General features: G+C 43.5%; 65 non-coding genes across 65 annotated transcripts; 50 read left to right on the top strand and 15 right to left on the bottom strand.

Annotated features, from left to right (window-relative positions):
- Positions 1–271: 271 nt before the first annotated feature.
- On the top strand, positions 272–344 carry TRNAA-AGC (transfer RNA alanine (anticodon AGC)). The gene has a single exon. It is a non-coding gene; the product is annotated as a tRNA-Ala (tRNA).
- Positions 345–452: 108 nt separating this feature from the next.
- Positions 453–538, top strand: TRNAY-GUA (transfer RNA tyrosine (anticodon GUA)). Its single transcript is given in 2 exon segments — positions 453–489; positions 503–538. It is a non-coding gene; the product is annotated as a tRNA-Tyr (tRNA).
- A 163-nt stretch (positions 539–701) lies between these two features.
- Positions 702–775, bottom strand: TRNAN-GUU (transfer RNA asparagine (anticodon GUU)). The gene has a single exon. It is a non-coding gene; the product is annotated as a tRNA-Asn (tRNA).
- Positions 776–1,180: 405 nt separating this feature from the next.
- Positions 1,181–1,252, top strand: TRNAG-UCC (transfer RNA glycine (anticodon UCC)). The gene has a single exon. It is a non-coding gene; the product is annotated as a tRNA-Gly (tRNA).
- Positions 1,253–1,724: 472 nt separating this feature from the next.
- On the top strand, positions 1,725–1,797 carry TRNAA-AGC (transfer RNA alanine (anticodon AGC)). Its single transcript has one exon. It is a non-coding gene; the product is annotated as a tRNA-Ala (tRNA).
- Positions 1,798–1,905: 108 nt separating this feature from the next.
- TRNAY-GUA (transfer RNA tyrosine (anticodon GUA)) lies at positions 1,906–1,991 on the top strand. The gene is given in 2 exon segments: positions 1,906–1,942; positions 1,956–1,991. It is a non-coding gene; the product is annotated as a tRNA-Tyr (tRNA).
- A 163-nt stretch (positions 1,992–2,154) lies between these two features.
- On the bottom strand, positions 2,155–2,228 carry TRNAN-GUU (transfer RNA asparagine (anticodon GUU)). Its single transcript has one exon. It is a non-coding gene; the product is annotated as a tRNA-Asn (tRNA).
- Positions 2,229–2,633: 405 nt separating this feature from the next.
- TRNAG-UCC (transfer RNA glycine (anticodon UCC)) lies at positions 2,634–2,705 on the top strand. The gene has a single exon. It is a non-coding gene; the product is annotated as a tRNA-Gly (tRNA).
- A 474-nt stretch (positions 2,706–3,179) lies between these two features.
- Positions 3,180–3,252, top strand: TRNAA-AGC (transfer RNA alanine (anticodon AGC)). The gene has a single exon. It is a non-coding gene; the product is annotated as a tRNA-Ala (tRNA).
- A 108-nt stretch (positions 3,253–3,360) lies between these two features.
- On the top strand, positions 3,361–3,446 carry TRNAY-GUA (transfer RNA tyrosine (anticodon GUA)). Its single transcript is given in 2 exon segments — positions 3,361–3,397; positions 3,411–3,446. It is a non-coding gene; the product is annotated as a tRNA-Tyr (tRNA).
- A 163-nt stretch (positions 3,447–3,609) lies between these two features.
- On the bottom strand, positions 3,610–3,683 carry TRNAN-GUU (transfer RNA asparagine (anticodon GUU)). The gene has a single exon. It is a non-coding gene; the product is annotated as a tRNA-Asn (tRNA).
- A 405-nt stretch (positions 3,684–4,088) lies between these two features.
- On the top strand, positions 4,089–4,160 carry TRNAG-UCC (transfer RNA glycine (anticodon UCC)). Its single transcript has one exon. It is a non-coding gene; the product is annotated as a tRNA-Gly (tRNA).
- Positions 4,161–4,634: 474 nt separating this feature from the next.
- TRNAA-AGC (transfer RNA alanine (anticodon AGC)) lies at positions 4,635–4,707 on the top strand. Its single transcript has one exon. It is a non-coding gene; the product is annotated as a tRNA-Ala (tRNA).
- A 108-nt stretch (positions 4,708–4,815) lies between these two features.
- TRNAY-GUA (transfer RNA tyrosine (anticodon GUA)) lies at positions 4,816–4,901 on the top strand. The gene is given in 2 exon segments: positions 4,816–4,852; positions 4,866–4,901. It is a non-coding gene; the product is annotated as a tRNA-Tyr (tRNA).
- A 163-nt stretch (positions 4,902–5,064) lies between these two features.
- Positions 5,065–5,138, bottom strand: TRNAN-GUU (transfer RNA asparagine (anticodon GUU)). The gene has a single exon. It is a non-coding gene; the product is annotated as a tRNA-Asn (tRNA).
- A 405-nt stretch (positions 5,139–5,543) lies between these two features.
- TRNAG-UCC (transfer RNA glycine (anticodon UCC)) lies at positions 5,544–5,615 on the top strand. The gene has a single exon. It is a non-coding gene; the product is annotated as a tRNA-Gly (tRNA).
- Positions 5,616–6,086: 471 nt separating this feature from the next.
- Positions 6,087–6,159, top strand: TRNAA-AGC (transfer RNA alanine (anticodon AGC)). Its single transcript has one exon. It is a non-coding gene; the product is annotated as a tRNA-Ala (tRNA).
- A 108-nt stretch (positions 6,160–6,267) lies between these two features.
- Positions 6,268–6,353, top strand: TRNAY-GUA (transfer RNA tyrosine (anticodon GUA)). The gene is given in 2 exon segments: positions 6,268–6,304; positions 6,318–6,353. It is a non-coding gene; the product is annotated as a tRNA-Tyr (tRNA).
- Positions 6,354–6,995: 642 nt separating this feature from the next.
- Positions 6,996–7,067, top strand: TRNAG-UCC (transfer RNA glycine (anticodon UCC)). The gene has a single exon. It is a non-coding gene; the product is annotated as a tRNA-Gly (tRNA).
- A 472-nt stretch (positions 7,068–7,539) lies between these two features.
- TRNAA-AGC (transfer RNA alanine (anticodon AGC)) lies at positions 7,540–7,612 on the top strand. The gene has a single exon. It is a non-coding gene; the product is annotated as a tRNA-Ala (tRNA).
- A 108-nt stretch (positions 7,613–7,720) lies between these two features.
- On the top strand, positions 7,721–7,806 carry TRNAY-GUA (transfer RNA tyrosine (anticodon GUA)). Its single transcript is given in 2 exon segments — positions 7,721–7,757; positions 7,771–7,806. It is a non-coding gene; the product is annotated as a tRNA-Tyr (tRNA).
- Positions 7,807–7,969: 163 nt separating this feature from the next.
- Positions 7,970–8,043, bottom strand: TRNAN-GUU (transfer RNA asparagine (anticodon GUU)). Its single transcript has one exon. It is a non-coding gene; the product is annotated as a tRNA-Asn (tRNA).
- A 405-nt stretch (positions 8,044–8,448) lies between these two features.
- TRNAG-UCC (transfer RNA glycine (anticodon UCC)) lies at positions 8,449–8,520 on the top strand. The gene has a single exon. It is a non-coding gene; the product is annotated as a tRNA-Gly (tRNA).
- A 470-nt stretch (positions 8,521–8,990) lies between these two features.
- TRNAA-AGC (transfer RNA alanine (anticodon AGC)) lies at positions 8,991–9,063 on the top strand. Its single transcript has one exon. It is a non-coding gene; the product is annotated as a tRNA-Ala (tRNA).
- Positions 9,064–9,171: 108 nt separating this feature from the next.
- Positions 9,172–9,257, top strand: TRNAY-GUA (transfer RNA tyrosine (anticodon GUA)). The gene is given in 2 exon segments: positions 9,172–9,208; positions 9,222–9,257. It is a non-coding gene; the product is annotated as a tRNA-Tyr (tRNA).
- Positions 9,258–9,899: 642 nt separating this feature from the next.
- On the top strand, positions 9,900–9,971 carry TRNAG-UCC (transfer RNA glycine (anticodon UCC)). Its single transcript has one exon. It is a non-coding gene; the product is annotated as a tRNA-Gly (tRNA).
- A 472-nt stretch (positions 9,972–10,443) lies between these two features.
- TRNAA-AGC (transfer RNA alanine (anticodon AGC)) lies at positions 10,444–10,516 on the top strand. The gene has a single exon. It is a non-coding gene; the product is annotated as a tRNA-Ala (tRNA).
- A 108-nt stretch (positions 10,517–10,624) lies between these two features.
- On the top strand, positions 10,625–10,710 carry TRNAY-GUA (transfer RNA tyrosine (anticodon GUA)). Its single transcript is given in 2 exon segments — positions 10,625–10,661; positions 10,675–10,710. It is a non-coding gene; the product is annotated as a tRNA-Tyr (tRNA).
- A 163-nt stretch (positions 10,711–10,873) lies between these two features.
- Positions 10,874–10,947, bottom strand: TRNAN-GUU (transfer RNA asparagine (anticodon GUU)). Its single transcript has one exon. It is a non-coding gene; the product is annotated as a tRNA-Asn (tRNA).
- Positions 10,948–11,353: 406 nt separating this feature from the next.
- Positions 11,354–11,425, top strand: TRNAG-UCC (transfer RNA glycine (anticodon UCC)). The gene has a single exon. It is a non-coding gene; the product is annotated as a tRNA-Gly (tRNA).
- A 474-nt stretch (positions 11,426–11,899) lies between these two features.
- On the top strand, positions 11,900–11,972 carry TRNAA-AGC (transfer RNA alanine (anticodon AGC)). The gene has a single exon. It is a non-coding gene; the product is annotated as a tRNA-Ala (tRNA).
- A 108-nt stretch (positions 11,973–12,080) lies between these two features.
- Positions 12,081–12,166, top strand: TRNAY-GUA (transfer RNA tyrosine (anticodon GUA)). Its single transcript is given in 2 exon segments — positions 12,081–12,117; positions 12,131–12,166. It is a non-coding gene; the product is annotated as a tRNA-Tyr (tRNA).
- A 163-nt stretch (positions 12,167–12,329) lies between these two features.
- On the bottom strand, positions 12,330–12,403 carry TRNAN-GUU (transfer RNA asparagine (anticodon GUU)). Its single transcript has one exon. It is a non-coding gene; the product is annotated as a tRNA-Asn (tRNA).
- Positions 12,404–12,808: 405 nt separating this feature from the next.
- On the top strand, positions 12,809–12,880 carry TRNAG-UCC (transfer RNA glycine (anticodon UCC)). Its single transcript has one exon. It is a non-coding gene; the product is annotated as a tRNA-Gly (tRNA).
- A 474-nt stretch (positions 12,881–13,354) lies between these two features.
- Positions 13,355–13,427, top strand: TRNAA-AGC (transfer RNA alanine (anticodon AGC)). Its single transcript has one exon. It is a non-coding gene; the product is annotated as a tRNA-Ala (tRNA).
- Positions 13,428–13,535: 108 nt separating this feature from the next.
- TRNAY-GUA (transfer RNA tyrosine (anticodon GUA)) lies at positions 13,536–13,621 on the top strand. The gene is given in 2 exon segments: positions 13,536–13,572; positions 13,586–13,621. It is a non-coding gene; the product is annotated as a tRNA-Tyr (tRNA).
- Positions 13,622–13,784: 163 nt separating this feature from the next.
- Positions 13,785–13,858, bottom strand: TRNAN-GUU (transfer RNA asparagine (anticodon GUU)). The gene has a single exon. It is a non-coding gene; the product is annotated as a tRNA-Asn (tRNA).
- A 405-nt stretch (positions 13,859–14,263) lies between these two features.
- On the top strand, positions 14,264–14,335 carry TRNAG-UCC (transfer RNA glycine (anticodon UCC)). The gene has a single exon. It is a non-coding gene; the product is annotated as a tRNA-Gly (tRNA).
- A 474-nt stretch (positions 14,336–14,809) lies between these two features.
- On the top strand, positions 14,810–14,882 carry TRNAA-AGC (transfer RNA alanine (anticodon AGC)). The gene has a single exon. It is a non-coding gene; the product is annotated as a tRNA-Ala (tRNA).
- Positions 14,883–14,990: 108 nt separating this feature from the next.
- TRNAY-GUA (transfer RNA tyrosine (anticodon GUA)) lies at positions 14,991–15,076 on the top strand. Its single transcript is given in 2 exon segments — positions 14,991–15,027; positions 15,041–15,076. It is a non-coding gene; the product is annotated as a tRNA-Tyr (tRNA).
- Positions 15,077–15,239: 163 nt separating this feature from the next.
- Positions 15,240–15,313, bottom strand: TRNAN-GUU (transfer RNA asparagine (anticodon GUU)). The gene has a single exon. It is a non-coding gene; the product is annotated as a tRNA-Asn (tRNA).
- A 405-nt stretch (positions 15,314–15,718) lies between these two features.
- TRNAG-UCC (transfer RNA glycine (anticodon UCC)) lies at positions 15,719–15,790 on the top strand. The gene has a single exon. It is a non-coding gene; the product is annotated as a tRNA-Gly (tRNA).
- Positions 15,791–16,264: 474 nt separating this feature from the next.
- On the top strand, positions 16,265–16,337 carry TRNAA-AGC (transfer RNA alanine (anticodon AGC)). The gene has a single exon. It is a non-coding gene; the product is annotated as a tRNA-Ala (tRNA).
- A 108-nt stretch (positions 16,338–16,445) lies between these two features.
- TRNAY-GUA (transfer RNA tyrosine (anticodon GUA)) lies at positions 16,446–16,531 on the top strand. The gene is given in 2 exon segments: positions 16,446–16,482; positions 16,496–16,531. It is a non-coding gene; the product is annotated as a tRNA-Tyr (tRNA).
- A 163-nt stretch (positions 16,532–16,694) lies between these two features.
- Positions 16,695–16,768, bottom strand: TRNAN-GUU (transfer RNA asparagine (anticodon GUU)). Its single transcript has one exon. It is a non-coding gene; the product is annotated as a tRNA-Asn (tRNA).
- A 405-nt stretch (positions 16,769–17,173) lies between these two features.
- Positions 17,174–17,245, top strand: TRNAG-UCC (transfer RNA glycine (anticodon UCC)). The gene has a single exon. It is a non-coding gene; the product is annotated as a tRNA-Gly (tRNA).
- A 474-nt stretch (positions 17,246–17,719) lies between these two features.
- Positions 17,720–17,792, top strand: TRNAA-AGC (transfer RNA alanine (anticodon AGC)). Its single transcript has one exon. It is a non-coding gene; the product is annotated as a tRNA-Ala (tRNA).
- A 108-nt stretch (positions 17,793–17,900) lies between these two features.
- Positions 17,901–17,986, top strand: TRNAY-GUA (transfer RNA tyrosine (anticodon GUA)). Its single transcript is given in 2 exon segments — positions 17,901–17,937; positions 17,951–17,986. It is a non-coding gene; the product is annotated as a tRNA-Tyr (tRNA).
- Positions 17,987–18,149: 163 nt separating this feature from the next.
- Positions 18,150–18,223, bottom strand: TRNAN-GUU (transfer RNA asparagine (anticodon GUU)). Its single transcript has one exon. It is a non-coding gene; the product is annotated as a tRNA-Asn (tRNA).
- A 405-nt stretch (positions 18,224–18,628) lies between these two features.
- TRNAG-UCC (transfer RNA glycine (anticodon UCC)) lies at positions 18,629–18,700 on the top strand. Its single transcript has one exon. It is a non-coding gene; the product is annotated as a tRNA-Gly (tRNA).
- Positions 18,701–19,174: 474 nt separating this feature from the next.
- TRNAA-AGC (transfer RNA alanine (anticodon AGC)) lies at positions 19,175–19,247 on the top strand. Its single transcript has one exon. It is a non-coding gene; the product is annotated as a tRNA-Ala (tRNA).
- Positions 19,248–19,355: 108 nt separating this feature from the next.
- Positions 19,356–19,441, top strand: TRNAY-GUA (transfer RNA tyrosine (anticodon GUA)). Its single transcript is given in 2 exon segments — positions 19,356–19,392; positions 19,406–19,441. It is a non-coding gene; the product is annotated as a tRNA-Tyr (tRNA).
- A 163-nt stretch (positions 19,442–19,604) lies between these two features.
- TRNAN-GUU (transfer RNA asparagine (anticodon GUU)) lies at positions 19,605–19,678 on the bottom strand. Its single transcript has one exon. It is a non-coding gene; the product is annotated as a tRNA-Asn (tRNA).
- A 405-nt stretch (positions 19,679–20,083) lies between these two features.
- Positions 20,084–20,155, top strand: TRNAG-UCC (transfer RNA glycine (anticodon UCC)). Its single transcript has one exon. It is a non-coding gene; the product is annotated as a tRNA-Gly (tRNA).
- Positions 20,156–20,629: 474 nt separating this feature from the next.
- On the top strand, positions 20,630–20,702 carry TRNAA-AGC (transfer RNA alanine (anticodon AGC)). The gene has a single exon. It is a non-coding gene; the product is annotated as a tRNA-Ala (tRNA).
- Positions 20,703–20,810: 108 nt separating this feature from the next.
- TRNAY-GUA (transfer RNA tyrosine (anticodon GUA)) lies at positions 20,811–20,896 on the top strand. Its single transcript is given in 2 exon segments — positions 20,811–20,847; positions 20,861–20,896. It is a non-coding gene; the product is annotated as a tRNA-Tyr (tRNA).
- Positions 20,897–21,059: 163 nt separating this feature from the next.
- TRNAN-GUU (transfer RNA asparagine (anticodon GUU)) lies at positions 21,060–21,133 on the bottom strand. The gene has a single exon. It is a non-coding gene; the product is annotated as a tRNA-Asn (tRNA).
- Positions 21,134–21,538: 405 nt separating this feature from the next.
- On the top strand, positions 21,539–21,610 carry TRNAG-UCC (transfer RNA glycine (anticodon UCC)). The gene has a single exon. It is a non-coding gene; the product is annotated as a tRNA-Gly (tRNA).
- Positions 21,611–22,084: 474 nt separating this feature from the next.
- On the top strand, positions 22,085–22,157 carry TRNAA-AGC (transfer RNA alanine (anticodon AGC)). The gene has a single exon. It is a non-coding gene; the product is annotated as a tRNA-Ala (tRNA).
- A 108-nt stretch (positions 22,158–22,265) lies between these two features.
- On the top strand, positions 22,266–22,351 carry TRNAY-GUA (transfer RNA tyrosine (anticodon GUA)). Its single transcript is given in 2 exon segments — positions 22,266–22,302; positions 22,316–22,351. It is a non-coding gene; the product is annotated as a tRNA-Tyr (tRNA).
- A 158-nt stretch (positions 22,352–22,509) lies between these two features.
- Positions 22,510–22,583, bottom strand: TRNAN-GUU (transfer RNA asparagine (anticodon GUU)). Its single transcript has one exon. It is a non-coding gene; the product is annotated as a tRNA-Asn (tRNA).
- Positions 22,584–22,988: 405 nt separating this feature from the next.
- Positions 22,989–23,060, top strand: TRNAG-UCC (transfer RNA glycine (anticodon UCC)). Its single transcript has one exon. It is a non-coding gene; the product is annotated as a tRNA-Gly (tRNA).
- A 474-nt stretch (positions 23,061–23,534) lies between these two features.
- TRNAA-AGC (transfer RNA alanine (anticodon AGC)) lies at positions 23,535–23,607 on the top strand. The gene has a single exon. It is a non-coding gene; the product is annotated as a tRNA-Ala (tRNA).
- A 108-nt stretch (positions 23,608–23,715) lies between these two features.
- On the top strand, positions 23,716–23,801 carry TRNAY-GUA (transfer RNA tyrosine (anticodon GUA)). The gene is given in 2 exon segments: positions 23,716–23,752; positions 23,766–23,801. It is a non-coding gene; the product is annotated as a tRNA-Tyr (tRNA).
- Positions 23,802–23,964: 163 nt separating this feature from the next.
- On the bottom strand, positions 23,965–24,038 carry TRNAN-GUU (transfer RNA asparagine (anticodon GUU)). Its single transcript has one exon. It is a non-coding gene; the product is annotated as a tRNA-Asn (tRNA).
- Between the last annotated feature and the right edge of the window lie 178 nt (positions 24,039–24,216).

Consider the following 24,216-nt stretch of genomic DNA (forward strand, 5'->3'; position numbering starts at 1 on the left):
ATCACAACTTTTTTCTACAAACTATGCAAGTTTTTTCACTGTCCCCGGTTTGATTCTCCATGTGCATAGAAAGGGTTTGCTAGAAAGTTGCTCGACTGTATTTGTAGGTCACCAATCACGTTGTGGACTCCTTAAATGTTCTTCAAGTATGGGAAAACGGAGTCCACACTTAAAAAAAAAAAAAAAAAAAAAAAAAGCAATGTCATCTGTGACTGTATATGAAAATTGTGACCTGGTGTGACGTGAAACTGACGTCAAGTTTCACAGGTTTGGGGGATTAGCTCAAGTGGTAGAGCGCTCGCTTAGCATGCGAGAGGTAGCGGGATCGATGCCCGCATTCTCCAATGCTACCATTGGATTCCTTTTTCGCAGAGTTGAATGAATCATTTTTACCATCTGCCCGTGGCACCCACGGCCAAACCTAGGAGGCTTTCGACAGTGGCCAAAACAATCCTTCGATAGCTCAGCTGGTAGAGCGGAGGACTGTAGCTCTAAATTAGCAATCCTTAGGTCGCTGGTTCAATTCCGGCTCGAAGGAAGTTTTGTTTATCTTATCTCATACAGAAAGTTTTTCTCCAGTTTGCCTCGTGAATTCAAAACATAGTCAGCAAAATGGCTTTTACATGAGAGAGATGCTCAGCACCAATGCAAAAACTTCTCCAACTGTGCAACGTCTCTGGGTGGACTGCAAAAGGGTGCGACGTCCCTGGGTGGACTCGAACCACCAACCTTTCGGTTAACAGCCGAACGCGCTAACCGATTGCGCCACAGAGACCCAATGGACCACAATTTTTGCCTGCACCTTAAGCAAGGTCAGACACCGTTTCTTCAAATGATTTTCAACAATATGACTAAAGGAAACAGAAAAAAACAAAGAAATAATTGCAAAACACCAAGAATAATCTAGTTGCCAACAGATAAGAAATGGCTGATAAATTACACGACACAGACCAGAAGGCAGACAGTAATTAGACTTCGACTCTAAGCATCCAACACTACGAGCAGAGTGGCGCAGCGGAAGCGTGCTGGGCCCATAACCCAGAGGTCGATGGATCGAAACCATCCTCTGCTAAAAGGTTGTGTTTTATACTTTTCATCATTACATTGCATCCAAATGCTTCTGTCAACAGAAAGTTTAGTGTTATTGCAGAAAATGTCAAAAAAACGTACACTTCCGAAAGCGTTGGTGGTATAGTGGTGAGCATAGCTGCCTTCCAAGCAGTTGACCCGGGTTCGATTCCCGGCCAACGCATGTCTTGCTTTTCACCATTGGTGTTGCATTTATTCTCTTTTAATGTTTTGTGTTAAGGCTCATGCTCTACTCTCTTCTTACAGTTTAGCAACCACAGAAAGGAGGAAAAAAAAAGACCAGGAGGCCTTCACGACCTCTCAGCATTTTCGATAAACAAACCAACCCATAAAAGTTCAACGGTTCTCCTTGGGATTGTGCTACATCACAACTTTTTTCTACAAACTATGCAAGTTTTTTCACTGTCCCCGGTTTGATTCTCCATGTGCATAGAAAGGGTTTGCTAGAAAGTTGCTCGACTGTATTTGTAGGTCACCAATCACGTTGTGGACTCCTTAAATGTTCTTCAAGTATGGGAAAACGGAGTCCACACTTAAAAAAAAAAAAAAAAAAAAAAAAAGCAATGTCATCTGTGACTGTATATGAAAATTGTGACCTGGTGTGACGTGAAACTGACGTCAAGTTTCACAGGTTTGGGGGATTAGCTCAAGTGGTAGAGCGCTCGCTTAGCATGCGAGAGGTAGCGGGATCGATGCCCGCATTCTCCAATGCTACCATTGGATTCCTTTTTCGCAGAGTTGAATGAATCATTTTTACCATCTGCCCGTGGCACCCACGGCCAAACCTAGGAGGCTTTCGACAGTGGCCAAAACAATCCTTCGATAGCTCAGCTGGTAGAGCGGAGGACTGTAGCTCTAAATTAGCAATCCTTAGGTCGCTGGTTCAATTCCGGCTCGAAGGAAGTTTTGTTTATCTTATCTCATACAGAAAGTTTTTCTCCAGTTTGCCTCGTGAATTCAAAACATAGTCAGCAAAATGGCTTTTACATGAGAGAGATGCTCAGCACCAATGCAAAAACTTCTCCAACTGTGCAACGTCTCTGGGTGGACTGCAAAAGGGTGCGACGTCCCTGGGTGGACTCGAACCACCAACCTTTCGGTTAACAGCCGAACGCGCTAACCGATTGCGCCACAGAGACCCAATGGACCACAATTTTTGCCTGCACCTTAAGCAAGGTCAGACACCGTTTCTTCAAATGATTTTCAACAATATGACTAAAGGAAACAGAAAAAAACAAAGAAATAATTGCAAAACACCAAGAATAATCTAGTTGCCAACAGATAAGAAATGGCTGATAAATTACACGACACAGACCAGAAGGCAGACAGTAATTAGACTTCGACTCTAAGCATCCAACACTACGAGCAGAGTGGCGCAGCGGAAGCGTGCTGGGCCCATAACCCAGAGGTCGATGGATCGAAACCATCCTCTGCTAAAAGGTTGTGTTTTATACTTTTCATCATTACATTGCATCCAAATGCTTCTGTCAACAGAAAGTTTAGTGTTATTGCAGAAAATGTCAAAAAAACGTACAGTTCCGAAAGCGTTGGTGGTATAGTGGTGAGCATAGCTGCCTTCCAAGCAGTTGACCCGGGTTCGATTCCCGGCCAACGCATGTCTTGCTTTTCACCATTGGTGTTGCATTTATTCTCTTTTAATGTTTTGTGTTAAGGCTCATGCTCTACTCTCTTCTTACAGTTTAGCAACCACAGAAAGGAGGAAAAAAAAAGACCAGGAGGCCTTCACGACCTCTCAGCATTTTCGATAAACAAACCAACCCATAAAAGTTCAACGGTTCTCCTTGGGATTGTGCTACATCACAACTTTTTTCTACAAACTATGCAAGTTTTTTCACTGTCCCCGGTTTGATTCTCCATGTGCATAGAAAGGGTTTGCTAGAAAGTTGCTCGACTGTATTTGTAGGTCACCAATCACGTTGTGGACTCCTTAAATGTTCTTCAAGTATGGGAAAACGGAGTCCACACTTAAAAAAAAAAAAAAAAAAAAAAAAAAAGCAATGTCATCTGTGACTGTATATGAAAATTGTGACCTGGTGTGACGTGAAACTGACGTCAAGTTTCACAGGTTTGGGGGATTAGCTCAAGTGGTAGAGCGCTCGCTTAGCATGCGAGAGGTAGCGGGATCGATGCCCGCATTCTCCAATGCTACCATTGGATTCCTTTTTCGCAGAGTTGAATGAATCATTTTTACCATCTGCCCGTGGCACCCACGGCCAAACCTAGGAGGCTTTCGACAGTGGCCAAAACAATCCTTCGATAGCTCAGCTGGTAGAGCGGAGGACTGTAGCTCTAAATTAGCAATCCTTAGGTCGCTGGTTCAATTCCGGCTCGAAGGAAGTTTTGTTTATCTTATCTCATACAGAAAGTTTTTCTCCAGTTTGCCTCGTGAATTCAAAACATAGTCAGCAAAATGGCTTTTACATGAGAGAGATGCTCAGCACCAATGCAAAAACTTCTCCAACTGTGCAACGTCTCTGGGTGGACTGCAAAAGGGTGCGACGTCCCTGGGTGGACTCGAACCACCAACCTTTCGGTTAACAGCCGAACGCGCTAACCGATTGCGCCACAGAGACCCAATGGACCACAATTTTTGCCTGCACCTTAAGCAAGGTCAGACACCGTTTCTTCAAATGATTTTCAACAATATGACTAAAGGAAACAGAAAAAAACAAAGAAATAATTGCAAAACACCAAGAATAATCTAGTTGCCAACAGATAAGAAATGGCTGATAAATTACACGACACAGACCAGAAGGCAGACAGTAATTAGACTTCGACTCTAAGCATCCAACACTACGAGCAGAGTGGCGCAGCGGAAGCGTGCTGGGCCCATAACCCAGAGGTCGATGGATCGAAACCATCCTCTGCTAAAAGGTTGTGTTTTATACTTTTCATCATTACATTGCATCCAAATGCTTCTGTCAACAGAAAGTTTAGTGTTATTGCAGAAAATGTCAAAAAAACGTACACTTCCGAAAGCGTTGGTGGTATAGTGGTGAGCATAGCTGCCTTCCAAGCAGTTGACCCGGGTTCGATTCCCGGCCAACGCATGTCTTGCTTTTCACCATTGGTGTTGCATTTATTCTCTTTTAATGTTTTGTGTTAAGGCTCATGCTCTACTCTCTTCTTACAGTTTAGCAACCACAGAAAGGAGGAAAAAAAAAGACCAGGAGGCCTTCACGACCTCTCAGCATTTTCGATAAACAAACCAACCCATAAAAGTTCAACGGTTCTCCTTGGGATTGTGCTACATCACAACTTTTTTCTACAAACTATGCAAGTTTTTTCACTGTCCCCGGTTTGATTCTCCATGTGCATAGAAAGGGTTTGCTAGAAAGTTGCTCGACTGTATTTGTAGGTCACCAATCACGTTGTGGACTCCTTAAATGTTCTTCAAGTATGGGAAAACGGAGTCCACACTTAAAAAAAAAAAAAAAAAAAAAAAAAAAGCAATGTCATCTGTGACTGTATATGAAAATTGTGACCTGGTGTGACGTGAAACTGACGTCAAGTTTCACAGGTTTGGGGGATTAGCTCAAGTGGTAGAGCGCTCGCTTAGCATGCGAGAGGTAGCGGGATCGATGCCCGCATTCTCCAATGCTACCATTGGATTCCTTTTTCGCAGAGTTGAATGAATCATTTTTACCATCTGCCCGTGGCACCCACGGCCAAACCTAGGAGGCTTTCGACAGTGGCCAAAACAATCCTTCGATAGCTCAGCTGGTAGAGCGGAGGACTGTAGCTCTAAATTAGCAATCCTTAGGTCGCTGGTTCAATTCCGGCTCGAAGGAAGTTTTGTTTATCTTATCTCATACAGAAAGTTTTTCTCCAGTTTGCCTCGTGAATTCAAAACATAGTCAGCAAAATGGCTTTTACATGAGAGAGATGCTCAGCACCAATGCAAAAACTTCTCCAACTGTGCAACGTCTCTGGGTGGACTGCAAAAGGGTGCGACGTCCCTGGGTGGACTCGAACCACCAACCTTTCGGTTAACAGCCGAACGCGCTAACCGATTGCGCCACAGAGACCCAATGGACCACAATTTTTGCCTGCACCTTAAGCAAGGTCAGACACCGTTTCTTCAAATGATTTTCAACAATATGACTAAAGGAAACAGAAAAAAACAAAGAAATAATTGCAAAACACCAAGAATAATCTAGTTGCCAACAGATAAGAAATGGCTGATAAATTACACGACACAGACCAGAAGGCAGACAGTAATTAGACTTCGACTCTAAGCATCCAACACTACGAGCAGAGTGGCGCAGCGGAAGCGTGCTGGGCCCATAACCCAGAGGTCGATGGATCGAAACCATCCTCTGCTAAAAGGTTGTGTTTTATACTTTTCATCATTACATTGCATCCAAATGCTTCTGTCAACAGAAAGTTTAGTGTTATTGCAGAAAATGTCAAAAAAACGTACACTTCCGAAAGCGTTGGTGGTATAGTGGTGAGCATAGCTGCCTTCCAAGCAGTTGACCCGGGTTCGATTCCCGGCCAACGCATGTCTTGCTTTTCACCATTGGTGTTGCATTTATTCTCTTTTAATGTTTTGTGTTAAGGCTCATGCTCTACTCTCTTCTTACAGTTTAGCAACCACAGAAAGGAGGAAAAAAAAAGACCAGGAGGCCTTCACGACCTCTCAGCATTTTCGATAAACAAACCAACCCATAAAAGTTCAACGGTTCTCCTTGGGATTGTGCTACATCACAACTTTTTTCTACAAACTATGCAAGTTTTTTCACTGTCCCCGGTTTGATTCTCCATGTGCATAGAAAGGGTTTGCTAGAAAGTTGCTCGACTGTATTTGTAGGTCACCAATCACGTTGTGGACTCCTTAAATGTTCTTCAAGTATGGGAAAACGGAGTCCACACTTAAAAAAAAAAAAAAAAAAAAAAAAGCAATGTCATCTGTGACTGTATATGAAAATTGTGACCTGGTGTGACGTGAAACTGACGTCAAGTTTCACAGGTTTGGGGGATTAGCTCAAGTGGTAGAGCGCTCGCTTAGCATGCGAGAGGTAGCGGGATCGATGCCCGCATTCTCCAATGCTACCATTGGATTCCTTTTTCGCAGAGTTGAATGAATCATTTTTACCATCTGCCCGTGGCACCCACGGCCAAACCTAGGAGGCTTTCGACAGTGGCCAAAACAATCCTTCGATAGCTCAGCTGGTAGAGCGGAGGACTGTAGCTCTAAATTAGCAATCCTTAGGTCGCTGGTTCAATTCCGGCTCGAAGGAAGTTTTGTTTATCTTATCTCATACAGAAAGTTTTTCTCCAGTTTGCCTCGTGAATTCAAAACATAGTCAGCAAAATGGCTTTTACATGAGAGAGATGCTCAGCACCAATGCAAAAACTTCTCCAACTGTGCAACGTCTCTGGGTGGACTGCAAAAGGGTGCGACGTCCCTGGGTGGACTCGAACCACCAACCTTTTGGTTAACAGCCGAACGCGCTAACCGATTGCGCCACAGAGACCCAATGGACCACAATTTTTGCCTGCACCTTAAGCAAGGTCAGACACCGTTTCTTCAAATGATTTTCAACAATATGACTAAAGGAAACAGAAAAAAACAAAGAAATAATTGCAAAACACCAAGAATAATCTAGTTGCCAACAGATAAGAAATGGCTGATAAATTACACGACACAGACCAGAAGGCAGACAGTAATTAGACTTCGACTCTAAGCATCCAACACTACGAGCAGAGTGGCGCAGCGGAAGCGTGCTGGGCCCATAACCCAGAGGTCGATGGATCGAAACCATCCTCTGCTAAAAGGTTGTGTTTTATACTTTTCATCATTACATTGCATCCAAATGCTTCTGTCAACAGAAAGTTTAGTGTTATTGCAGAAAATGTCAAAAAAACGTACACTTCCGAAAGCGTTGGTGGTATAGTGGTGAGCATAGCTGCCTTCCAAGCAGTTGACCCGGGTTCGATTCCCGGCCAACGCATGTCTTGCTTTTCACCATTGGTGTTGCATTTATTCTCTTTTAATGTTTTGTGTTAAGGCTCATGCTCTACTCTCTTCTTACAGTTTAGCAACCACAGAAAGGAGGAAAAAAAAAGACCAGGAGGCCTTCACGACCTCTCAGCATTTTCGATAAACAAACCAACCCATAAAAGTTCAACGGTTCTCCTTGGGATTGTGCTACATCACAACTTTTTTCTACAAACTATGCAAGTTTTTTCACTGTCCCCGGTTTGATTCTCCATGTGCATAGAAAGGGTTTGCTAGAAAGTTGCTCGACTGTATTTGTAGGTCACCAATCACGTTGTGGACTCCTTAAATGTTCTTCAAGTATGGGAAAACGGAGTCCACACTTAAAAAAAAAAAAAAAAAAAAAAAAAGCAATGTCATCTGTGACTGTATATGAAAATTGTGACCTGGTGTGACGTGAAACTGACGTCAAGTTTCACAGGTTTGGGGGATTAGCTCAAGTGGTAGAGCGCTCGCTTAGCATGCGAGAGGTAGCGGGATCGATGCCCGCATTCTCCAATGCTACCATTGGATTCCTTTTTCGCAGAGTTGAATGAATCATTTTTACCATCTGCCCGTGGCACCCACGGCCAAACCTAGGAGGCTTTCGACAGTGGCCAAAACAATCCTTCGATAGCTCAGCTGGTAGAGCGGAGGACTGTAGCTCTAAATTAGCAATCCTTAGGTCGCTGGTTCAATTCCGGCTCGAAGGAAGTTTTGTTTATCTTATCTCATACAGAAAGTTTTTCTCCAGTTTGCCTCGTGAATTCAAAACATAGTCAGCAAAATGGCTTTTACATGAGAGAGATGCTCAGCACCAATGCAAAAACTTCTCCAACTGTGCAACGTCTCTGGGTGGACTGCAAAAGGGTGCGACGTCCCTGGGTGGACTCGAACCACCAACCTTTCGGTTAACAGCCGAACGCGCTAACCGATTGCGCCACAGAGACCCAATGGACCACAATTTTTGCCTGCACCTTAAGCAAGGTCAGACACCGTTTCTTCAAATGATTTTCAACAATATGACTAAAGGAAACAGAAAAAAACAAAGAAATAATTGCAAAACACCAAGAATAATCTAGTTGCCAACAGATAAGAAATGGCTGATAAATTACACGACACAGACCAGAAGGCAGACAGTAATTAGACTTCGACTCTAAGCATCCAACACTACGAGCAGAGTGGCGCAGCGGAAGCGTGCTGGGCCCATAACCCAGAGGTCGATGGATCGAAACCATCCTCTGCTAAAAGGTTGTGTTTTATACTTTTCATCATTACATTGCATCCAAATGCTTCTGTCAACAGAAAGTTTAGTGTTATTGCAGAAAATGTCAAAAAAACGTACACTTCCGAAAGCGTTGGTGGTATAGTGGTGAGCATAGCTGCCTTCCAAGCAGTTGACCCGGGTTCGATTCCCGGCCAACGCATGTCTTGCTTTTCACCATTGGTGTTGCATTTATTCTCTTTTAATGTTTTGTGTTAAGGCTCATGCTCTACTCTCTTCTTACAGTTTAGCAACCACAGAAAGGAGGAAAAAAAAAGACCAGGAGGCCTTCACGACCTCTCAGCATTTTCGATAAACAAACCAACCCATAAAAGTTCAACGGTTCTCCTTGGGATTGTGCTACATCACAACTTTTTTCTACAAACTATGCAAGTTTTTTCACTGTCCCCGGTTTGATTCTCCATGTGCATAGAAAGGGTTTGCTAGAAAGTTGCTCGACTGTATTTGTAGGTCACCAATCACGTTGTGGACTCCTTAAATGTTCTTCAAGTATGGGAAAACGGAGTCCACACTTAAAAAAAAAAAAAAAAAAAAAAAAAGCAATGTCATCTGTGACTATATGAAAATTGTGACCTGGTGTGACGTGAAACTGACGTCAAGTTTCACAGGTTTGGGGGATTAGCTCAAGTGGTAGAGCGCTCGCTTAGCATGCGAGAGGTAGCGGGATCGATGCCCGCATTCTCCAATGCTACCATTGGATTCCTTTTTCGCAGAGTTGAATGAATCATTTTTACCATCTGCCCGTGGCACCCACGGCCAAACCTAGGAGGCTTTCGACAGTGGCCAAAACAATCCTTCGATAGCTCAGCTGGTAGAGCGGAGGACTGTAGCTCTAAATTAGCAATCCTTAGGTCGCTGGTTCAATTCCGGCTCGAAGGAAGTTTTGTTTATCTTATCTCATACAGAAAGTTTTTCTCCAGTTTGCCTCGTGAATTCAAAACATAGTCAGCAAAATGGCTTTTACATGAGAGAGATGCTCAGCACCAATGCAAAAACTTCTCCAACTGTGCAACGTCTCTGGGTGGACTGCAAAAGGGTGCGACGTCCCTGGGTGGACTCGAACCACCAACCTTTTGGTTAACAGCCGAACGCGCTAACCGATTGCGCCACAGAGACCCAATGGACCACAATTTTTGCCTGCACCTTAAGCAAGGTCAGACACCGTTTCTTCAAATGATTTTCAACAATATGACTAAAGGAAACAGAAAAAAACAAAGAAATAATTGCAAAACACCAAGAATAATCTAGTTGCCAACAGATAAGAAATGGCTGATAAATTACACGACACAGACCAGAAGGCAGACAGTAATTAGACTTCGACTCTAAGCATCCAACACTACGAGCAGAGTGGCGCAGCGGAAGCGTGCTGGGCCCATAACCCAGAGGTCGATGGATCGAAACCATCCTCTGCTAAAAGGTTGTGTTTTATACTTTTCATCATTACATTGCATCCAAATGCTTCTGTCAACAGAAAGTTTAGTGTTATTGCAGAAAATGTCAAAAAAACGTACACTTCAGAAAGCGTTGGTGGTATAGTGGTGAGCATAGCTGCCTTCCAAGCAGTTGACCCGGGTTCGATTCCCGGCCAACGCATGTCTTGCTTTTCACCATTGGTGTTGCATTTATTCTCTTTTAATGTTTTGTGTTAAGGCTCATGCTCTACTCTCTTCTTACAGTTTAGCAACCACAGAAAGGAGGAAAAAAAAAGACCAGGAGGCCTTCACGACCTCTCAGCATTTTCGATAAACAAACCAACCCATAAAAGTTCAACGGTTCTCCTTGGGATTGTGCTACATCACAACTTTTTTCTACAAACTATGCAAGTTTTTTCACTGTCCCCGGTTTGATTCTCCATGTGCATAGAAAGGGTTTGCTAGAAAGTTGCTCGACTGTATTTGTAGGTCACCAATCACGTTGTGGACTCCTTAAATGTTCTTCAAGTATGGGAAAACGGAGTCCACACTTAAAAAAAAAAAAAAAAAAAAAAAAAGCAATGTCATCTGTGACTGTATATGAAAATTGTGACCTGGTGTGACGTGAAACTGACGTCAAGTTTCACAGGTTTGGGGGATTAGCTCAAGTGGTAGAGCGCTCGCTTAGCATGCGAGAGGTAGCGGGATCGATGCCCGCATTCTCCAATGCTACCATTGGATTCCTTTTTCGCAGAGTTGAATGAATCATTTTTACCATCTGCCCGTGGCACCCACGGCCAAACCTAGGAGGCTTTCGACAGTGGCCAAAACAATCCTTCGATAGCTCAGCTGGTAGAGCGGAGGACTGTAGCTCTAAATTAGCAATCCTTAGGTCGCTGGTTCAATTCCGGCTCGAAGGAAGTTTTGTTTATCTTATCTCATACAGAAAGTTTTTCTCCAGTTTGCCTCGTGAATTCAAAACATAGTCAGCAAAATGGCTTTTACATGAGAGAGATGCTCAGCACCAATGCAAAAACTTCTCCAACTGTGCAACGTCTCTGGGTGGACTGCAAAAGGGTGCGACGTCCCTGGGTGGACTCGAACCACCAACCTTTCGGTTAACAGCCGAACGCGCTAACCGATTGCGCCACAGAGACCCAATGGACCACAATTTTTGCCTGCACCTTAAGCAAGGTCAGACACCGTTTCTTCAAATGATTTTCAAACAATATGACTAAAGGAAACAGAAAAAAACAAAGAAATAATTGCAAAACACCAAGAATAATCTAGTTGCCAACAGATAAGAAATGGCTGATAAATTACACGACACAGACCAGAAGGCAGACAGTAATTAGACTTCGACTCTAAGCATCCAACACTACGAGCAGAGTGGCGCAGCGGAAGCGTGCTGGGCCCATAACCCAGAGGTCGATGGATCGAAACCATCCTCTGCTAAAAGGTTGTGTTTTATACTTTTCATCATTACATTGCATCCAAATGCTTCTGTCAACAGAAAGTTTAGTGTTATTGCAGAAAATGTCAAAAAAACGTACACTTCCGAAAGCGTTGGTGGTATAGTGGTGAGCATAGCTGCCTTCCAAGCAGTTGACCCGGGTTCGATTCCCGGCCAACGCATGTCTTGCTTTTCACCATTGGTGTTGCATTTATTCTCTTTTAATGTTTTGTGTTAAGGCTCATGCTCTACTCTCTTCTTACAGTTTAGCAACCACAGAAAGGAGGAAAAAAAAAGACCAGGAGGCCTTCACGACCTCTCAGCATTTTCGATAAACAAACCAACCCATAAAAGTTCAACGGTTCTCCTTGGGATTGTGCTACATCACAACTTTTTTCTACAAACTATGCAAGTTTTTTCACTGTCCCCGGTTTGATTCTCCATGTGCATAGAAAGGGTTTGCTAGAAAGTTGCTCGACTGTATTTGTAGGTCACCAATCACGTTGTGGACTCCTTAAATGTTCTTCAAGTATGGGAAAACGGAGTCCACACTTAAAAAAAAAAAAAAAAAAAAAAAAAAAGCAATGTCATCTGTGACTGTATATGAAAATTGTGACCTGGTGTGACGTGAAACTGACGTCAAGTTTCACAGGTTTGGGGGATTAGCTCAAGTGGTAGAGCGCTCGCTTAGCATGCGAGAGGTAGCGGGATCGATGCCCGCATTCTCCAATGCTACCATTGGATTCCTTTTTCGCAGAGTTGAATGAATCATTTTTACCATCTGCCCGTGGCACCCACGGCCAAACCTAGGAGGCTTTCGACAGTGGCCAAAACAATCCTTCGATAGCTCAGCTGGTAGAGCGGAGGACTGTAGCTCTAAATTAGCAATCCTTAGGTCGCTGGTTCAATTCCGGCTCGAAGGAAGTTTTGTTTATCTTATCTCATACAGAAAGTTTTTCTCCAGTTTGCCTCGTGAATTCAAAACATAGTCAGCAAAATGGCTTTTACATGAGAGAGATGCTCAGCACCAATGCAAAAACTTCTCCAACTGTGCAACGTCTCTGGGTGGACTGCAAAAGGGTGCGACGTCCCTGGGTGGACTCGAACCACCAACCTTTCGGTTAACAGCCGAACGCGCTAACCGATTGCGCCACAGAGACCCAATGGACCACAATTTTTGCCTGCACCTTAAGCAAGGTCAGACACCGTTTCTTCAAATGATTTTCAACAATATGACTAAAGGAAACAGAAAAAAACAAAGAAATAATTGCAAAACACCAAGAATAATCTAGTTGCCAACAGATAAGAAATGGCTGATAAATTACACGACACAGACCAGAAGGCAGACAGTAATTAGACTTCGACTCTAAGCATCCAACACTACGAGCAGAGTGGCGCAGCGGAAGCGTGCTGGGCCCATAACCCAGAGGTCGATGGATCGAAACCATCCTCTGCTAAAAGGTTGTGTTTTATACTTTTCATCATTACATTGCATCCAAATGCTTCTGTCAACAGAAAGTTTAGTGTTATTGCAGAAAATGTCAAAAAAACGTACACTTCCGAAAGCGTTGGTGGTATAGTGGTGAGCATAGCTGCCTTCCAAGCAGTTGACCCGGGTTCGATTCCCGGCCAACGCATGTCTTGCTTTTCACCATTGGTGTTGCATTTATTCTCTTTTAATGTTTTGTGTTAAGGCTCATGCTCTACTCTCTTCTTACAGTTTAGCAACCACAGAAAGGAGGAAAAAAAAAGACCAGGAGGCCTTCACGACCTCTCAGCATTTTCGATAAACAAACCAACCCATAAAAGTTCAACGGTTCTCCTTGGGATTGTGCTACATCACAACTTTTTTCTACAAACTATGCAAGTTTTTTCACTGTCCCCGGTTTGATTCTCCATGTGCATAGAAAGGGTTTGCTAGAAAGTTGCTCGACTGTATTTGTAGGTCACCAATCACGTTGTGGACTCCTTAAATGTTCTTCAAGTATGGGAAAACGGAGTCCACACTTAAAAAAAAAAAAAAAAAAAAAAAAAAAGCAATGTCATCTGTGACTGTATATGAAAATTGTGACCTGGTGTGACGTGAAACTGACGTCAAGTTTCACAGGTTTGGGGGATTAGCTCAAGTGGTAGAGCGCTCGCTTAGCATGCGAGAGGTAGCGGGATCGATGCCCGCATTCTCCAATGCTACCATTGGATTCCTTTTTCGCAGAGTTGAATGAATCATTTTTACCATCTGCCCGTGGCACCCACGGCCAAACCTAGGAGGCTTTCGACAGTGGCCAAAACAATCCTTCGATAGCTCAGCTGGTAGAGCGGAGGACTGTAGCTCTAAATTAGCAATCCTTAGGTCGCTGGTTCAATTCCGGCTCGAAGGAAGTTTTGTTTATCTTATCTCATACAGAAAGTTTTTCTCCAGTTTGCCTCGTGAATTCAAAACATAGTCAGCAAAATGGCTTTTACATGAGAGAGATGCTCAGCACCAATGCAAAAACTTCTCCAACTGTGCAACGTCTCTGGGTGGACTGCAAAAGGGTGCGACGTCCCTGGGTGGACTCGAACCACCAACCTTTCGGTTAACAGCCGAACGCGCTAACCGATTGCGCCACAGAGACCCAATGGACCACAATTTTTGCCTGCACCTTAAGCAAGGTCAGACACCGTTTCTTCAAATGATTTTCAACAATATGACTAAAGGAAACAGAAAAAAACAAAGAAATAATTGCAAAACACCAAGAATAATCTAGTTGCCAACAGATAAGAAATGGCTGATAAATTACACGACACAGACCAGAAGGCAGACAGTAATTAGACTTCGACTCTAAGCATCCAACACTACGAGCAGAGTGGCGCAGCGGAAGCGTGCTGGGCCCATAACCCAGAGGTCGATGGATCGAAACCATCCTCTGCTAAAAGGTTGTGTTTTATACTTTTCATCATTACATTGCATCCAAATGCTTCTGTCAACAGAAAGTTTAGTGTTATTGCAGAAAATGTCAAAAAAACGTACACTTCCGAAAGCGTTGGTGGTATAGTGGTGAGCATAGCTGCCTTCCAAGCAGTTGACCCGGGTTCGATTCCCGGCCAACGCATGTCTTGCTTTTCACCATTGGTGTTGCATTTATTCTCTTTTAATGTTTTGTGTTAAGGCTCATGCTCTACTCTCTTCTTACAGTTTAGCAACCACAGAAAGGAGGAAAAAAAAAGACCAGGAGGCCTTCACGACCTCTCAGCATTTTCGATAAACAAACCAACCCATAAAAGTTCAACGGTTCTCCTTGGGATTGTGCTACATCACAACTTTTTTCTACAAACTATGCAAGTTTTTTCACTGTCCCCGGTTTGATTCTCCATGTGCATAGAAAGGGTTTGCTAGAAAGTTGCTCGACTGTATTTGTAGGTCACCAATCACGTTGTGGACTCCTTAAATGTTCTTCAAGTATGGGAAAACGGAGTCCACACTTAAAAAAAAAAAAAAAAAAAAAAAAAAAGCAATGTCATCTGTGACTGTATATGAAAATTGTGACCTGGTGTGACGTGAAACTGACGTCAAGTTTCACAGGTTTGGGGGATTAGCTCAAGTGGTAGAGCGCTCGCTTAGCATGCGAGAGGTAGCGGGATCGATGCCCGCATTCTCCAATGCTACCATTGGATTCCTTTTTCGCAGAGTTGAATGAATCATTTTTACCATCTGCCCGTGGCACCCACGGCCAAACCTAGGAGGCTTTCGACAGTGGCCAAAACAATCCTTCGATAGCTCAGCTGGTAGAGCGGAGGACTGTAGCTCTAAATTAGCAATCCTTAGGTCGCTGGTTCAATTCCGGCTCGAAGGAAGTTTTGTTTATCTTATCTCATACAGAAAGTTTTTCTCCAGTTTGCCTCGTGAATTCAAAACATAGTCAGCAAAATGGCTTTTACATGAGAGAGATGCTCAGCACCAATGCAAAAACTTCTCCAACTGTGCAACGTCTCTGGGTGGACTGCAAAAGGGTGCGACGTCCCTGGGTGGACTCGAACCACCAACCTTTCGGTTAACAGCCGAACGCGCTAACCGATTGCGCCACAGAGACCCAATGGACCACAATTTTTGCCTGCACCTTAAGCAAGGTCAGACACCGTTTCTTCAAATGATTTTCAACAATATGACTAAAGGAAACAGAAAAAAACAAAGAAATAATTGCAAAACACCAAGAATAATCTAGTTGCCAACAGATAAGAAATGGCTGATAAATTACACGACACAGACCAGAAGGCAGACAGTAATTAGACTTCGACTCTAAGCATCCAACACTACGAGCAGAGTGGCGCAGCGGAAGCGTGCTGGGCCCATAACCCAGAGGTCGATGGATCGAAACCATCCTCTGCTAAAAGGTTGTGTTTTATACTTTTCATCATTACATTGCATCCAAATGCTTCTGTCAACAGAAAGTTTAGTGTTATTGCAGAAAATGTCAAAAAAACGTACACTTCCGAAAGCGTTGGTGGTATAGTGGTGAGCATAGCTGCCTTCCAAGCAGTTGACCCGGGTTCGATTCCCGGCCAACGCATGTCTTGCTTTTCACCATTGGTGTTGCATTTATTCTCTTTTAATGTTTTGTGTTAAGGCTCATGCTCTACTCTCTTCTTACAGTTTAGCAACCACAGAAAGGAGGAAAAAAAAAGACCAGGAGGCCTTCACGACCTCTCAGCATTTTCGATAAACAAACCAACCCATAAAAGTTCAACGGTTCTCCTTGGGATTGTGCTACATCACAACTTTTTTCTACAAACTATGCAAGTTTTTTCACTGTCCCCGGTTTGATTCTCCATGTGCATAGAAAGGGTTTGCTAGAAAGTTGCTCGACTGTATTTGTAGGTCACCAATCACGTTGTGGACTCCTTAAATGTTCTTCAAGTATGGGAAAACGGAGTCCACACTTAAAAAAAAAAAAAAAAAAAAAAAAAAAGCAATGTCATCTGTGACTGTATATGAAAATTGTGACCTGGTGTGACGTGAAACTGACGTCAAGTTTCACAGGTTTGGGGGATTAGCTCAAGTGGTAGAGCGCTCGCTTAGCATGCGAGAGGTAGCGGGATCGATGCCCGCATTCTCCAATGCTACCATTGGATTCCTTTTTCGCAGAGTTGAATGAATCATTTTTACCATCTGCCCGTGGCACCCACGGCCAAACCTAGGAGGCTTTCGACAGTGGCCAAAACAATCCTTCGATAGCTCAGCTGGTAGAGCGGAGGACTGTAGCTCTAAATTAGCAATCCTTAGGTCGCTGGTTCAATTCCGGCTCGAAGGAAGTTTTGTTTATCTTATCTCATACAGAAAGTTTTTCTCCAGTTTGCCTCGTGAATTCAAAACATAGTCAGCAAAATGGCTTTTACATGAGAGAGATGCTCAGCACCAATGCAAAAACTTCTCCAACTGTGCAACGTCTCTGGGTGGACTGCAAAAGGGTGCGACGTCCCTGGGTGGACTCGAACCACCAACCTTTCGGTTAACAGCCGAACGCGCTAACCGATTGCGCCACAGAGACCCAATGGACCACAATTTTTGCCTGCACCTTAAGCAAGGTCAGACACCGTTTCTTCAAATGATTTTCAACAATATGACTAAAGGAAACAGAAAAAAACAAAGAAATAATTGCAAAACACCAAGAATAATCTAGTTGCCAACAGATAAGAAATGGCTGATAAATTACACGACACAGACCAGAAGGCAGACAGTAATTAGACTTCGACTCTAAGCATCCAACACTACGAGCAGAGTGGCGCAGCGGAAGCGTGCTGGGCCCATAACCCAGAGGTCGATGGATCGAAACCATCCTCTGCTAAAAGGTTGTGTTTTATACTTTTCATCATTACATTGCATCCAAATGCTTCTGTCAACAGAAAGTTTAGTGTTATTGCAGAAAATGTCAAAAAAACGTACACTTCCGAAAGCGTTGGTGGTATAGTGGTGAGCATAGCTGCCTTCCAAGCAGTTGACCCGGGTTCGATTCCCGGCCAACGCATGTCTTGCTTTTCACCATTGGTGTTGCATTTATTCTCTTTTAATGTTTTGTGTTAAGGCTCATGCTCTACTCTCTTCTTACAGTTTAGCAACCACAGAAAGGAGGAAAAAAAAAGACCAGGAGGCCTTCACGACCTCTCAGCATTTTCGATAAACAAACCAACCCATAAAAGTTCAACGGTTCTCCTTGGGATTGTGCTACATCACAACTTTTTTCTACAAACTATGCAAGTTTTTTCACTGTCCCCGGTTTGATTCTCCATGTGCATAGAAAGGGTTTGCTAGAAAGTTGCTCGACTGTATTTGTAGGTCACCAATCACGTTGTGGACTCCTTAAATGTTCTTCAAGTATGGGAAAACGGAGTCCACACTTAAAAAAAAAAAAAAAAAAAAAAAAAAAGCAATGTCATCTGTGACTGTATATGAAAATTGTGACCTGGTGTGACGTGAAACTGACGTCAAGTTTCACAGGTTTGGGGGATTAGCTCAAGTGGTAGAGCGCTCGCTTAGCATGCGAGAGGTAGCGGGATCGATGCCCGCATTCTCCAATGCTACCATTGGATTCCTTTTTCGCAGAGTTGAATGAATCATTTTTACCATCTGCCCGTGGCACCCACGGCCAAACCTAGGAGGCTTTCGACAGTGGCCAAAACAATCCTTCGATAGCTCAGCTGGTAGAGCGGAGGACTGTAGCTCTAAATTAGCAATCCTTAGGTCGCTGGTTCAATTCCGGCTCGAAGGAAGTTTTGTTTATCTTATCTCATACAGAAAGTTTTTCTCCAGTTTGCCTCGTGAATTCAAAACATAGTCAGCAAAATGGCTTTTACATGAGAGAGATGCTCAGCACCAATGCAAAAACTTCTCCAACTGTGCAACGTCTCTGGGTGGACTGCAAAAGGGTGCGACGTCCCTGGGTGGACTCGAACCACCAACCTTTCGGTTAACAGCCGAACGCGCTAACCGATTGCGCCACAGAGACCCAATGGACCACAATTTTTGCCTGCACCTTAAGCAAGGTCAGACACCGTTTCTTCAAATGATTTTCAACAATATGACTAAAGGAAACAGAAAAAAACAAAGAAATAATTGCAAAACACCAAGAATAATCTAGTTGCCAACAGATAAGAAATGGCTGATAAATTACACGACACAGACCAGAAGGCAGACAGTAATTAGACTTCGACTCTAAGCATCCAACACTACGAGCAGAGTGGCGCAGCGGAAGCGTGCTGGGCCCATAACCCAGAGGTCGATGGATCGAAACCATCCTCTGCTAAAAGGTTGTGTTTTATACTTTTCATCATTACATTGCATCCAAATGCTTCTGTCAACAGAAAGTTTAGTGTTATTGCAGAAAATGTCAAAAAAACGTACACTTCCGAAAGCGTTGGTGGTATAGTGGTGAGCATAGCTGCCTTCCAAGCAGTTGACCCGGGTTCGATTCCCGGCCAACGCATGTCTTGCTTTTCACCATTGGTGTTGCATTTATTCTCTTTTAATGTTTTGTGTTAAGGCTCATGCTCTACTCTCTTCTTACAGTTTAGCAACCACAGAAAGGAGGAAAAAAAAAGACCAGGAGGCCTTCACGACCTCTCAGCATTTTCGATAAACAAACCAACCCATAAAAGTTCAACGGTTCTCCTTGGGATTGTGCTACATCACAACTTTTTTCTACAAACTATGCAAGTTTTTTCACTGTCCCCGGTTTGATTCTCCATGTGCATAGAAAGGGTTTGCTAGAAAGTTGCTCGACTGTATTTGTAGGTCACCAATCACGTTGTGGACTCCTTAAATGTTCTTCAAGTATGGGAAAACGGAGTCCACACTTAAAAAAAAAAAAAAAAAAAAAAAAAAAGCAATGTCATCTGTGACTGTATATGAAAATTGTGACCTGGTGTGACGTGAAACTGACGTCAAGTTTCACAGGTTTGGGGGATTAGCTCAAGTGGTAGAGCGCTCGCTTAGCATGCGAGAGGTAGCGGGATCGATGCCCGCATTCTCCAATGCTACCATTGGATTCCTTTTTCGCAGAGTTGAATGAATCATTTTTACCATCTGCCCGTGGCACCCACGGCCAAACCTAGGAGGCTTTCGACAGTGGCCAAAACAATCCTTCGATAGCTCAGCTGGTAGAGCGGAGGACTGTAGCTCTAAATTAGCAATCCTTAGGTCGCTGGTTCAATTCCGGCTCGAAGGAAGTTTTGTTTATCTTATCTCATACAGAAAGTTTTTCTCCAGTTTGCCTCGTGAATTCAAAACATAGTCAGCAAAATGGCTTTTACATGAGAGAGATGCTCAGCACCAATGCAAAAACTTCTCCAACTGTGCAACGTCTCTGGGTGGACTGCAAAAGGGTGCGACGTCCCTGGGTGGACTCGAACCACCAACCTTTCGGTTAACAGCCGAACGCGCTAACCGATTGCGCCACAGAGACCCAATGGACCACAATTTTTGCCTGCACCTTAAGCAAGGTCAGACACCGTTTCTTCAAATGATTTTCAACAATATGACTAAAGGAAACAGAAAAAAACAAAGAAATAATTGCAAAACACCAAGAATAATCTAGTTGCCAACAGATAAGAAATGGCTGATAAATTACACGACACAGACCAGAAGGCAGACAGTAATTAGACTTCGACTCTAAGCATCCAACACTACGAGCAGAGTGGCGCAGCGGAAGCGTGCTGGGCCCATAACCCAGAGGTCGATGGATCGAAACCATCCTCTGCTAAAAGGTTGTGTTTTATACTTTTCATCATTACATTGCATCCAAATGCTTCTGTCAACAGAAAGTTTAGTGTTATTGCAGAAAATGTCAAAAAAACGTACACTTCCGAAAGCGTTGGTGGTATAGTGGTGAGCATAGCTGCCTTCCAAGCAGTTGACCCGGGTTCGATTCCCGGCCAACGCATGTCTTGCTTTTCACCATTGGTGTTGCATTTATTCTCTTTTAATGTTTTGTGTTAAGGCTCATGCTCTACTCTCTTCTTACAGTTTAGCAACCACAGAAAGGAGGAAAAAAAAAGACCAGGAGGCCTTCACGACCTCTCAGCATTTTCGATAAACAAACCAACCCATAAAAGTTCAACGGTTCTCCTTGGGATTGTGCTACATCACAACTTTTTTCTACAAACTATGCAAGTTTTTTCACTGTCCCCGGTTTGATTCTCCATGTGCATAGAAAGGGTTTGCTAGAAAGTTGCTCGACTGTATTTGTAGGTCACCAATCACGTTGTGGACTCCTTAAATGTTCTTCAAGTATGGGAAAACGGAGTCCACACTTAAAAAAAAAAAAAAAAAAAAAAAAAAAGCAATGTCATCTGTGACTGTATATGAAAATTGTGACCTGGTGTGACGTGAAACTGACGTCAAGTTTCACAGGTTTGGGGGATTAGCTCAAGTGGTAGAGCGCTCGCTTAGCATGCGAGAGGTAGCGGGATCGATGCCCGCATTCTCCAATGCTACCATTGGATTCCTTTTTCGCAGAGTTGAATGAATCATTTTTACCATCTGCCCGTGGCACCCACGGCCAAACCTAGGAGGCTTTCGACAGTGGCCAAAACAATCCTTCGATAGCTCAGCTGGTAGAGCGGAGGACTGTAGCTCTAAATTAGCAATCCTTAGGTCGCTGGTTCAATTCCGGCTCGAAGGAAGTTTTGTTTATCTTATCTCATACAGAAAGTTTTTCTCCAGTTTGCCTCGTGAATTCAAAACATAGTCAGCAAAATGGCTTTTACATGAGAGAGATGCTCAGCACCAATGCAAAAACTTCTCCAACTGTGCAACGTCTCTGGGTGGACTGCAAAAGGGTGCGACGTCCCTGGGTGGACTCGAACCACCAACCTTTCGGTTAACAGCCGAACGCGCTAACCGATTGCGCCACAGAGACCCAATGGACCACAATTTTTGCCTGCACCTTAAGCAAGGTCAGACACCGTTTCTTCAAATGATTTTCAACAATATGACTAAAGGAAACAGAAAAAAACAAAGAAATAATTGCAAAACACCAAGAATAATCTAGTTGCCAACAGATAAGAAATGGCTGATAAATTACACGACACAGACCAGAAGGCAGACAGTAATTAGACTTCGACTCTAAGCATCCAACACTACGAGCAGAGTGGCGCAGCGGAAGCGTGCTGGGCCCATAACCCAGAGGTCGATGGATCGAAACCATCCTCTGCTAAAAGGTTGTGTTTTATACTTTTCATCATTACATTGCATCCAAATGCTTCTGTCAACAGAAAGTTTAGTGTTATTGCAGAAAATGTCAAAAAAACGTACACTTCCGAAAGCGTTGGTGGTATAGTGGTGAGCATAGCTGCCTTCCAAGCAGTTGACCCGGGTTCGATTCCCGGCCAACGCATGTCTTGCTTTTCACCATTGGTGTTGCATTTATTCTCTTTTAATGTTTTGTGTTAAGGCTCATGCTCTACTCTCTTCTTACAGTTTAGCAACCACAGAAAGGAGGAAAAAAAAAGACCAGGAGGCCTTCACGACCTCTCAGCATTTTCGATAAACAAACCAACCCATAAAAGTTCAACGGTTCTCCTTGGGATTGTGCTACATCACAACTTTTTTCTACAAACTATGCAAGTTTTTTCACTGTCCCCGGTTTGATTCTCCATGTGCATAGAAAGGGTTTGCTAGAAAGTTGCTCGACTGTATTTGTAGGTCACCAATCACGTTGTGGACTCCTTAAATGTTCTTCAAGTATGGGAAAACGGAGTCCACACTTAAAAAAAAAAAAAAAAAAAAAAAAAAAGCAATGTCATCTGTGACTGTATATGAAAATTGTGACCTGGTGTGACGTGAAACTGACGTCAAGTTTCACAGGTTTGGGGGATTAGCTCAAGTGGTAGAGCGCTCGCTTAGCATGCGAGAGGTAGCGGGATCGATGCCCGCATTCTCCAATGCTACCATTGGATTCCTTTTTCGCAGAGTTGAATGAATCATTTTTACCATCTGCCCGTGGCACCCACGGCCAAACCTAGGAGGCTTTCGACAGTGGCCAAAACAATCCTTCGATAGCTCAGCTGGTAGAGCGGAGGACTGTAGCTCTAAATTAGCAATCCTTAGGTCGCTGGTTCAATTCCGGCTCGAAGGAAGTTTTGTTTATCTCATACAGAAAGTTTTTCTCCAGTTTGCCTCGTGAATTCAAAACATAGTCAGCAAAATGGCTTTTACATGAGAGAGATGCTCAGCACCAATGCAAAAACTTCTCCAACTGTGCAACGTCTCTGGGTGGACTGCAAAAGGGTGCGACGTCCCTGGGTGGACTCGAACCACCAACCTTTCGGTTAACAGCCGAACGCGCTAACCGATTGCGCCACAGAGACCCAATGGACCACAATTTTTGCCTGCACCTTAAGCAAGGTCAGACACCGTTTCTTCAAATGATTTTCAACAATATGACTAAAGGAAACAGAAAAAAACAAAGAAATAATTGCAAAACACCAAGAATAATCTAGTTGCCAACAGATAAGAAATGGCTGATAAATTACACGACACAGACCAGAAGGCAGACAGTAATTAGACTTCGACTCTAAGCATCCAACACTACGAGCAGAGTGGCGCAGCGGAAGCGTGCTGGGCCCATAACCCAGAGGTCGATGGATCGAAACCATCCTCTGCTAAAAGGTTGTGTTTTATACTTTTCATCATTACATTGCATCCAAATGCTTCTGTCAACAGAAAGTTTAGTGTTATTGCAGAAAATGTCAAAAAAACGTACACTTCCGAAAGCGTTGGTGGTATAGTGGTGAGCATAGCTGCCTTCCAAGCAGTTGACCCGGGTTCGATTCCCGGCCAACGCATGTCTTGCTTTTCACCATTGGTGTTGCATTTATTCTCTTTTAATGTTTTGTGTTAAGGCTCATGCTCTACTCTCTTCTTACAGTTTAGCAACCACAGAAAGGAGGAAAAAAAAAGACCAGGAGGCCTTCACGACCTCTCAGCATTTTCGATAAACAAACCAACCCATAAAAGTTCAACGGTTCTCCTTGGGATTGTGCTACATCACAACTTTTTTCTACAAACTATGCAAGTTTTTTCACTGTCCCCGGTTTGATTCTCCATGTGCATAGAAAGGGTTTGCTAGAAAGTTGCTCGACTGTATTTGTAGGTCACCAATCACGTTGTGGACTCCTTAAATGTTCTTCAAGTATGGGAAAACGGAGTCCACACTTAAAAAAAAAAAAAAAAAAAAAAAAAAAGCAATGTCATCTGTGACTGTATATGAAAATTGTGACCTGGTGTGACGTGAAACTGACGTCAAGTTTCACAGGTTTGGGGGATTAGCTCAAGTGGTAGAGCGCTCGCTTAGCATGCGAGAGGTAGCGGGATCGATGCCCGCATTCTCCAATGCTACCATTGGATTCCTTTTTCGCAGAGTTGAATGAATCATTTTTACCATCTGCCCGTGGCACCCACGGCCAAACCTAGGAGGCTTTCGACAGTGGCCAAAACAATCCTTCGATAGCTCAGCTGGTAGAGCGGAGGACTGTAGCTCTAAATTAGCAATCCTTAGGTCGCTGGTTCAATTCCGGCTCGAAGGAAGTTTTGTTTATCTTATCTCATACAGAAAGTTTTTCTCCAGTTTGCCTCGTGAATTCAAAACATAGTCAGCAAAATGGCTTTTACATGAGAGAGATGCTCAGCACCAATGCAAAAACTTCTCCAACTGTGCAACGTCTCTGGGTGGACTGCAAAAGGGTGCGACGTCCCTGGGTGGACTCGAACCACCAACCTTTCGGTTAACAGCCGAACGCGCTAACCGATTGCGCCACAGAGACCCAATGGACCACAATTTTTGCCTGCACCTTAAGCAAGGTCAGACACCGTTTCTTCAAATGATTTTCAACAATATGACTAAAGGAAACAGAAAAAAACAAAGAAATAATTGCAAAACACCAAGAATAATCTAGTTGCCAACAGATAAGAAATGGCTGATAAATTACACGACACAGACCA

The sequence above is a fragment of the Ranitomeya variabilis genome, chromosome 2 (genome assembly GCF_051348905.1).
Source record: "Ranitomeya variabilis isolate aRanVar5 chromosome 2, aRanVar5.hap1, whole genome shotgun sequence".
NCBI classification, from domain to species: Eukaryota; Metazoa; Chordata; class Amphibia; order Anura; family Dendrobatidae; genus Ranitomeya; species Ranitomeya variabilis.